Source organism: Macrotis lagotis, chromosome 3 (assembly GCF_037893015.1).
Source record: "Macrotis lagotis isolate mMagLag1 chromosome 3, bilby.v1.9.chrom.fasta, whole genome shotgun sequence".
Classification (NCBI taxonomy): Eukaryota; Metazoa; Chordata; class Mammalia; order Peramelemorphia; family Peramelidae; genus Macrotis; species Macrotis lagotis.
This window is the reverse complement of record NC_133660.1, coordinates 253,647,663-253,656,864: the sequence shown is the minus strand read 5'-3', so window position 1 is coordinate 253,656,864 and position 9,202 is coordinate 253,647,663. Positions and strand designations below refer to the sequence as shown.

The 9,202-nt window shown below is 33.9% G+C and overlaps 1 pseudogene; it reads right to left on the bottom strand.

Moving 5' to 3' along the window:
* Window positions 1-2,743: 2,743 nt before the first annotated feature.
* LOC141516523 (ATP-dependent (S)-NAD(P)H-hydrate dehydratase pseudogene) lies at window positions 2,744-3,804 on the bottom strand (annotated as a pseudogene).
* Between the last annotated feature and the right edge of the window lie 5,398 nt (window positions 3,805-9,202).

The window sequence follows — 9,202 nt, the reverse complement described above, 5'->3', positions numbered from 1 at the left end:
TAAAGTGTTTTCTGCTTTTCTTTTAATTTTGCCTGTAGTGATGTTGTTAGTGCAAAGCATTTTAATTTAATGTAATCAAAATTATTCATCTTACTTTCCATGATACTTTCTATCACTTCTTTTATCATAAACTTTTCCCTTGTCCATTAATTTGACAGAAAAACATTTCCCATGCTCTACTTTTATGCTTATGATGTCACTTTGATGTCCAAATCATTTATCCATTTTGACTTTATCTTAGTAGAAAGTATGAGATGTTGGTCTTCTCTCAATTTCTGCCAAATAGGTTTTCCAGACTTTTTTTTTTAATTGAATGATCAGTTCTTGTTCTAAAACCTTAGATCTTTGCATTGGTCAAACAAAAGATTGACATGATCATTTACTCCTGGGCAATGTGTGCCTAATTTATACCATTGACTCACTACACCATTTCTTAACCAGGACCAGATTGTTTTAATGATTACTACTTTATAATGCAGTTTGAAATCTAGTACTGCTAATCAAGCCACTTTTTTTTTTACTAATTCCATTGCTCTTGATCTTTTGTTTTTCTAGATGATTTTTTATTGCTTTTTTTCTAGTTCCATAAAATACTTTGATCGTTTTATTGGTATAATACCTAAAAGATAAAATAAATTAGACAAATTGTCGTTTTATTATATTAGGTCTGCCTACTGATGAGCAATTCGTATTTCTCCATTTGATTAGAACTGTCCTTTTATTGAGAGAGTTTTGTAATTGTCAGCATATTGTTCCTGGACTTCTTTTGGAAAGAAGACTCTCATGGATTTAAATAGAATTTTTCTTTCTATCTCTTCCTGCTAGTTTTTTTTTTTAATTTGGTCAAATAGAGAAATGTTTATGATTTATGTGGATTATTTTATATCCTGAAACTTTTCAACTATTTTTTATTTGATTCTCTAGGATTCTCTCATTATAGTATCATATTGTCTGAAAAGATTGTAAAAGATTTGAAAATTGATAAATTTAAAAAAGATTATAAAATTTTTTAGGGTTTTTTTTTTTGCAAGGCCAATGGGGTTAAGTGGCTTGCCCAAGGCCACACAGCTAGGTAATTATTAAGTGTCTGAGACCAGATTTGAACCCAGGTACTTCTGACTCCAAGGCCGGTGCTTTATCCACTATGCCACCTAGCCGCCCCAAAAGATTATAAAATTTAAAAAGATTTAATTCCTTATAGTCTTCTTATCCCTTCAGTTTCCTTTTTTCTTGTATTATAGCTTTTTGAGTATAATGTTGAATAAGAGTATTGCTAGTGGTCATCTTTTTTCCACCCCCTTAACTTAGTGAGAAGGTTTCTAGCTTATCCTGATTTACAGATAAAGCTTGCTGATTATTTTACATAAATAATACATATCATTTTAAGGAAATCTCCATTTATTCCTATGTTCAGTTTTTTTCTTAGGTTTTTTTTTGAAAGGCAAATGGGGTTAAGTGACTTGCCCAAGGTCACATACCTAGGTAATGATTAAGTATCAGAGGGCAGATTGGAACTCAGGTCCTCCTGACTCCAGGGCTGGTGCTTTATCCATTTTGCCACCTAGCCACCCCATGTGTTTGCTAATGTTTTTAATGGGCATTGAATTTTGTCAAAAACCTTTTTATAATCCTATGATTTCTATGTTTTGTTATTAAAATGGCAAATTATATTGAGAGTTTTCAAATATCAAATCAGTCCTGAATTTCTGATATAAATCCTATCTGATGATAAGTTATATTCCTGTACTATAATTTCCTTGTTAGTGTTTTATTTCAATTTCTTGCATCAGCATACTTTTAGGAAATTGGTCTGTAGTTTTTTTTTTCTTTTAACTCTTCCTGGTTTAAGTATCAATACTATATTTTGTCATAAAATGAATTTGGTAGGACTTCTCTGATTATTTTTTCAAAAGATTTAATATTATTGGAATGAACTATTTAAATATTTGGCAAAATTTACTTGTAAATCCATCTGGTCCTGGGAAATTTTTTTTCCTTAGGAGTTCATTCATGGATTGTTTATTTTTTTAAAAGGTAAGGTGATTTAAGAATTTTATTTCCTCTTCACAGTAAATTATATTTTTGTAAATATCCATACATTTAATTTAGGTTGTCATTTTTATGGAGTATAATTAGAAAAAAATCCTAGAAATTGCTTTAATTTCATCTTTGTTGATAGTACGCATGATTTTAATATTTGATAGTATGTGATTTCCTTTATCTTTAATCAAATTAACTTAATTTTTCCTACTTTTTTAAAAATAACGTAGTTCTTAGCTTTATTAGTTCAATGAGTTCTTTCTTTACTTTTAATATTATTTAATTTTTACTTTTTATATTATTTTTACTTTTAATATTATTAATCTCTCCTTTATTTCAAGTTTCACATTTTGGTATTGAACTGCGGATTTTTAATTTTCTTTTTTTCTAGTTTTTTTTCTTTAACTTGAATGCCCAATTCACTGATTTGCTCTCTTTCTTTTATTGGTGTATATGTTTAAAAGTATAAATTTTCCTCTAAGTTTTTCTTTGGATGTATCTTACAAATTTTGGGTTTCTGTCTCATTGTTGTCATTATTCTAAATGAAATCATTGAATATTTCTCTAATTTGCCCTATGACCCATAAATACTTTTTTTAAATTTCAGTTTAGTTTTATTAGAACATTTGCAACTACATCTTATTTCAGCCAACAGATCCCTGTATTCCAAACTCTCAAGAAATATCTTAATCACCTTAAAACCTAATCTTAAAAACACAAAACACTTGGAGAGTCTACAACTTCACATGGAGCCTCTTGCCCAAGGACTTCTGTAGCCAAAGGTGTTTTGCTTCTTGTGTGCTCTGCTCCCCTTGCTTCAAGTGTCAAACAGCTTTTTGAATGCCATCCCCACTTCGGCTCTCATGTCAGTGGTTGCCATCGAGCGCCCGTATTTCTGAAAGGCTTGGTTGTTACACTGCCGTATGAGAGAACATGCCCCAAAAGCAGCCATGAGGAAAGGGTTCTGACCATTTGTTTTTTTGGGTCCAGCAAGAAAAGCCCAGTGTGCTAGGACCCCAAGGGAACCTGACAGATCTCCTTGTCCACCGCACCTTCGACCACTTCCTTCATGACTACACACAAGCACTTTTTCACCATCTGAAATAACATCTTTCTCTCCTTTCTGAACAATTGTTAGATTCCCTAAGGCTTGGCTAAGCCTCAACACACATCCATGGTGGTCATTGCTATCTACTGAGGTTCTAAGCGTGACTTCATAAAGTCTGCTGAACTCCATAGAGTTTGGTGTGAGAATTGCCCTCTGATAACCTTGAATAAGGGAAGGCTGCTGAGCAATGAGCCACAACCCATCAGCATCAATGACCATGGGAATACCTTTGATCTTGGATTTTTCTATAATTCCCTTAGCATTCTCTAGTAGTGCATCATCTCTGCCTAAGCCTGGTCCTATGACAATGGGATGTAATCTGGGTAACCACTTCTCAACTTCATGAACAGCATTAGGACTATCAAGAACAGGATGAACAATCAACTCTGGACTATATGCCTTAATCACAGGAGCTGCATCTTTGGTACAGAATACATGGGACAGATCAGCACCCACTTTGAGGGCTGAAATTGCTGCAAAGTATGGAGCTCCTGTGTACTCTTGGCAGCCTCCAACTATGCCTATTCTTCCATCTTGACCTTTATGCTTTTTAGTAGTTAAAGAGGGTGCAACATTGCTCACCAGCTGAAAAATATGCTCCATGTTCTTTACTGAGTGTACTTCGTGTAGTGAAAATGATCTCTCTAAAACTGAACCGGGAGCGGCGCGGGGGAGGCCCCGGGCCCGAGCCCCCAGCTCTGCCCACCTTACCCTCCGCCAGCGGGGATCGGGACTGCGGGGCCGACCCATAAATACTTTAGGAATAATTTAGCTTTACTTCCAATAAACTTTTAATCTATCCTTCCAGATTCTTTATTGTATATAATTTTTCTTTCATTATTGTTTGAAAAGTGTGCATTTAGGATTTCTGCTTCTCTGCATTTGTTTTTGAGGGCTTCATACAGTAATGAATTTTCAATTTTTGTGAAGACTAAGGTGGTGCTTGGACAACTATTCATCACCAGGCCTGAACGAAATGACTTTTAATAGTGAACCATTACCACTGACACATAGTGCTAATGATCATGATGTAAAGAATAGTTGTGGAAATTCATGAAGCTCTTTTCTCCTTAAAGTTGACTGGTAGCACCTTAAAAAAATCCTTGAAGTCATATAAGGAAAGAATGAAGGTCAAATGTCCTTACGGAAAGATAGAAAAAAAGATCTGCTTAAAATTGTTCATCTAGAATGTTTCAAACATGGGACTCCAGATTTTAATATTCTATCACTTATTATCTTCGAATGCTCTCAATTCTCTAAAGACTATAAATTGTGGAATGGATAATCATTTCCATCAAAGATGAATTATCAATAATTGGGAATTCTCATGGAGAATTCTCTATACTAATAAAACAGCGTGGCAAAATTAAAACAGTACCATCAATAACAAAAGTGATGATGATGATGATGGTGATAAATTAACATCAATAGTAATAATAATAACAACGACAGCAACAATAGCATCTTACATTCCATAGCTCTTTTAAAGAGCCATTTGGCTTAACTTATATGGAATACCTCTAAGATGAAGTGCAGTATATTGACAAAGTACTTTCCTAATGAGCTTTTACTCTTCAAACTGTTCCCAGGTAGATAGCACATATATTTGTATCCTCATTTTACAGATGAAGACACTGTGGTTCAGAGAAATTACATAAGTTGTTTGTAGCCAAATAGCTAATAAATAACAGGTAAAGCACTTGAATGAGTTATTTTTCTTTCTTTCCACTCTTTTCACTATAAATGTATGGTTTACTTTTGAGTTATGGAATTCACCATCACTTATAATTGAATATGTAAAAAATATTATATGTAAATATAATTGACACAATTATAGCATTGTAATACATAATCATAATATAGAATATTCAGTAAAGTAATATAATATATGATATAATAATTATAGTAGATAATATATATTTGCATATATATCAAGGCAACATATATTCACTCATGTATACATATGTGCATATTACATACTTAACTACATATACCTTTGCTAGGTGTTTCTCAGAAAAGGGACAAATCTAGTCCTTTCTCCCCAAATCTCACTCCCCAATCCTCTCAGCCGTGGGATGAATGATTCTGACTCTAGGTTCTTTGTTCTAACCCTTGCAACCAAATGAAATCTGGCTCATCTCCAGTTATATTAATCCATATCTGGCCACTGGATACAAATGCCTTCAGAGGAGAATATGAGGCTGGTGAGTTTGCACAGTTCCCCATCCCTTAAAACTTAGTTCCCTTGCATGTCATGGTATCTCATCCTTCATGTCATGGTCCTTATCCAGAATGAAAGCCGTACATGAATACTGTGGCTTTTCAGTCCACAAGTCAGTGTTGCATTTCTATAGATGAAAAGATTAGACAAATAGGAGAAATGTGGCAATTCTCAGTCATTCAGATTTAATGATTTTATATCATGCCCAGAGTCCACATTTCTCCTACATTAAGATAAATCATTGGTTTTCAGGATTTCAAGATTAGAAAAATAGATGTCATCTAGTCTATATATTTGGGAATTAAGACTTTAAGAGATTAAGTGACTGTCCCAAAGTCACATAACAAGTAAAGATGAGCTGACATCTTCATTTGAATTGCAGAATCTTTGGATTAGAATGAACTGCAGAGGTCATATTGTCCTGCTCTCTTAAATAAGTGATCTTTCAGTATTTTCATGAAGACATCAAGGGAAGAGGAACTCACTGTCTTCCATCATATTACAGTCTCACTTTTGCTTAGCAAAAATATAAACAACCAATTTAGAAGTTCATTCAGCAGAGTTCATCAAATAGGTTATTCTAGAATAACCTAAACTTGTAACTCAGTCTTTTCCTAAAGACCTCCAGGGAGTGTGGACCCATTTCCTGCAAGACAACCTCCTGTATTTCTGAATAGCAGGTGATATAGTGAATAGGGCACTGAGTCTAAAATCAGACAAGACTCATCCTTCTGAGTTTAAATCTGACCCCAAATACTTAGTAGTTTTGTGATCCTGGGAAAGTCACTTAACTCAGTTTCCTTCCTGTAATTAAACTGGAAGGGGAAATTATAGACTACTCCAAGTATCTTTACCAAGAATACTCCAAATGGGGTAACAAAGACAGCTCTATACCAATAAATTTAAAGAGTTTTCCTGACATCAAATTGCTATCTGTTTCTCCACTACTTCTGGCTCCATCCTTCATGGACAAGCACACTATTTAATCCCTTTTCCAAATGAGAACTCTCCATAATCTTGAAGATAACTTTCATTCCCATCCCCCACCCCCACCCCCATCCCCATCTTTTCATCAGGCAAAGCATCCTCAGATCCTTTGAGCAATGTTCATAAGACATGAATTCAAGGTCATTCATCATGGTTTAATTTCCTTTGTTCCCCACCTTATTAATGTCCTTCCTAAAATGTATTACAAAGAACTAAATATAAGACTTCAGATGTAGTCTATTCAGGTCAGGTTTTTAAGATTACAATAGACTAGGATTTCCCTAATCCTAGACACAACAGCCTTCAATGAAGTCCAAGAACACATTGGATATGTGGTCTGTCATACCCCACTGTTAGCTCCTATAGATATTAGGGGTCATTGAAAATACCAAGCATTTTTCAGACCATATTTTGTATAGCCATATCCCCTATAACTCATAATGCAAACTTGAATTTTCTTTTTATTTTAATTTTTATCCATATACACATTGAACTTGAATTTTCAAAAACAAATGGAAGACTTCACTCTTTTCATTTTGTATATACTTATAATTTTACTACTGAGAGAAGAAAAGTTACCAATGTAGAAATTCTCTCCACAAGTATATATGAGAAAGCTTAGAGGATTTCCTGGGACAATAAAGGTTAAGTGAATTGCCCGAGGTGATTAAAAAAGCTGGCATGTCTCAGCCTTGAATCCAGATGTTCTTGATCCCAAAATTAATTCATCCAATATGTATATTTATATATGTATACATATAAGATGAATGAATCTTGGGATCAAGAAGAAACATATATGTATATCCTTATATATGTGTGTGTATGTGTGTGTTAAATTTAAAAATAAAATTAAATCCAGATATACTAAATTATAGTTTATAGAGGTCACTATCTGGTGTTTCCTGACAAGTGAAACATTTATCTTTCTCTAGTCCTATGGAACCCCTATGATTCTCCAGAAGGTTTGAAAGATTGATGGCAGTTACGCAGTTCTTTCAAAATTCTGGGACGCATTTTTATGACTTCCTGGGAGCTTTAATTCACCAAAAGCAGCTATATTCACTCTTATTCTCCTTTTATATTTTCATTTAATTTATTTCAATATATAATTTTATGTAGCATAAATATATAATTCACAACTACATAGCTTATATTTTGTATTCTATAATTATATGTAATTATACAACAGACCATTAATTGGTTTTTATCTAACAATTCTATCGCCCTCTTCTTCAAACCCAATGGAAAAAGAAAAAACAATGAGCATCCAAACTTCTGTGACAAATGTGTATAAGGAATTAAGTCAAAAGTGCATGTCTCACTCTGGACCGAGCCAATAACATCCATATTTGGAGGCACATGTTGTCATTGGTTCCCAGGAATTATGGATGCCTAAAATCTTGATCTGAGTTCATAAGTTTTTAACATTTTTATCTTTACAATGTATCATTGTGGTACTCATTGTTTACCTTATTCTGGTCACATCACTTCTCATCACTTCTTAGAAATTCCATAGGTACTTCTGAGTAAAATTATTTTAAAGGAAAAAGCTATATTCAGTTTCAGTCTGCATTCAGACTCCATCAGATCTGTCTTCAGGATGACAGTATACTTCATCATAAATCCTTCAGAGTTCTATAGGGTCATAGCATTTTTGAGAAAAGGAAAGTCATTCTCAGTTTATCATCCTGCAATATTGCTGCTACTTTGTATACAGTATATTTCCCATTGCATCTGCTTAGGTAAATTTTTTGGTGAGAGCATCTTACTCATCATTTCCCATAAGAAAAGAACATTTCATCATAAAATACATACCACAATTTGTTTAGCCATTCCTCAACCAATGGGCACCTCCTCAATCCCCAGCTCTCTGCCACCAGGAAAGAGTTGCTATATATGAGTCATTTCACAACTCCTCCAACAGTACATTAATGTTTCAATTTTCCTACACTACTTCTAACATTTATCATTTTCTCCATTCCTATTAACCAGTCCAATAGTTATAGGGTAGTAATTCAGAACTGTTCCAATCCACATTTCTCCCATCAAAAATGAGTTAGGAGTGGGCAGTCAGGTGGCATAGTGAATAGAGAAACAGCCCTGGAGTCAGGAGGACCTGAGTTCAAATCTGGATTCAGACATTGAAGAATTGCTTAACTGTGTGACCTGGGGCAAGTCACTTAACCCCATTGTCTTAAATAAATAAAAAAATTTTTAAAAAAGTGAGTTAAGACTTTTTTTAAGTGATGAAAATAGATTACATTGACAACTTCACTGGAAAAAATGTTCATATCTCTAGATCACTTATCAATTGGGGAATGGCTCTTATTTTTTATAAAGTTGACTTGTTTCTCTATGCTTGAGAAATTTAGTCTTATCAGAGAAATGTTTCAATTTTTTCCCACAGTTGCTATTGTTAACAGTATTTCCTTCTATCCTATTCCCTACTAATTTCATTTATTATATTCTCTCTTTCCTTTTACCTAATCTCTCCTCAAAAGTGTTTTGTATCTGACTAAACCCTCACACAATCTTTCCTCTATTCTTTCACCTATCCCCCCACCCCCTTTCTCCCTTTCCTCTCCTACTTTCCTCTATACGCAGCATATATATTATTCCCTCTCTGAGCAGTTCCAATGAGATTAAGGTTCACTCACCACCTTTCACTTCCCCCTTCTTCTATTCCATGGTGAAAGTTTTTCTTGCCTCTTTTATTTGAAATAATTTATTCCATTCTACTCTTCCTTTTGTTTTCTCCCAGTACAATTCCTCAAATTCAGCTCTCAGAAAGTATATGCTCAGTTTTACTGGGTAGCTAATTCTTGGTTTCAATCCAATCTTTTTTT